At 31.1% G+C, this 1,116-nt stretch overlaps 1 non-coding gene across 1 annotated transcript; it reads right to left on the minus strand.

The window, feature by feature from the left end:
- Positions 1–644: 644 nt before the first annotated feature.
- LOC130456637 (U6 spliceosomal RNA) lies at positions 645–747 on the minus strand. Its single transcript, XR_008915706.1, has one exon. It is a non-coding gene; the product is annotated as a U6 spliceosomal RNA (small nuclear RNA).
- Positions 748–1,116: the final 369 nt, after the last annotated feature.

Here is a 1,116-nt window from a genome sequence, read left to right on the forward strand (position 1 = left end):
GCTTCCCTTCAGTAAAGATGTTTAACTGTTTTGGACCAAGGCAAGGAGTGATCTGATTCAAAGCAAGGAATGATTCTTGGCAGTCTTAGCCTCTACTGAGAGGTGTGGAAGTAAGAAAGTGTTCAGTGTATATAATATGAAAAGAATTTGGGATGGTTATGTACTCAATGCCAAGAATATTTAAACCAAAACACTCATAAACACAGGTTGACAAGAGACTCAAAACAGGATATAGTAAATATAATAATTGTTATACTCACTCAGGAAGTTAATACCTAGAAGAACAAGACATGATGTAGTCTGTGAGAGACTGTTAAATAGTCATTTTACATTTCACCTTGGCTTAGCATTGTCCAAACAATACTTTCTAGGTCCATTCCTTTCTCTTTTTTTGTTTTACGATTTCTTTTAAAATTTTTATATATAACATAATATAATGTGTAACATAACAATATTGTAACATATGATTTGTTATAAATGTATAATAAATTAAAATATGCTTATCCAAGAGAAAAAATTCTTACATTAGTTATGTCCCAAAATCTACTTCATTCTTTCCCTCTACTCCCACCTCACCCCTTCTTTCTCCCCAAGAAGGCATATAATTTGATACAGGTTGCACATGTAGTATCATGTAAAACATTAAAAATATGGAGGACTTCATAAACTTGCATGCCATCCTTGCACAGAAGCTATACTAATCTTTGCTGTATCCTTCCAGTTTTAGTATATTTGCTCTTAAATTAAAAAAAAAATAACTTGTTAGTTTATTACATAAAAAAATCTGTTATCTCCTCTCCTTATACTAGAGAAGACATAATTCAACAAATATATGTATTTATGTGTGTTTTTATGAATATGTAAAACTGTCATGCATATTTTTGTCTGTTCTTTTTCTGGAGGTAGAAATTCAGAGTTATTCTTCAAAAAAATTTGTTGCTGTATAACATGTTCTCTTGGCTCTGCTAATTTTGCTCTTCATAATATGGAAAATTAATATTTTATTGATATTTTTTGTGAAATAATTTTCTCTTTCCTTCCCCCTCCACCCCCCTAAAAAACCCTGTCCAATTCTAAGCAGAAGTTATAAACAGTTTCTTCCCCAGGATATGAAAC

The sequence above is a fragment of the Monodelphis domestica genome, chromosome 1, assembly GCF_027887165.1.
Source record: "Monodelphis domestica isolate mMonDom1 chromosome 1, mMonDom1.pri, whole genome shotgun sequence".
In the NCBI taxonomy this organism is placed as follows: Eukaryota; Metazoa; Chordata; class Mammalia; order Didelphimorphia; family Didelphidae; genus Monodelphis; species Monodelphis domestica.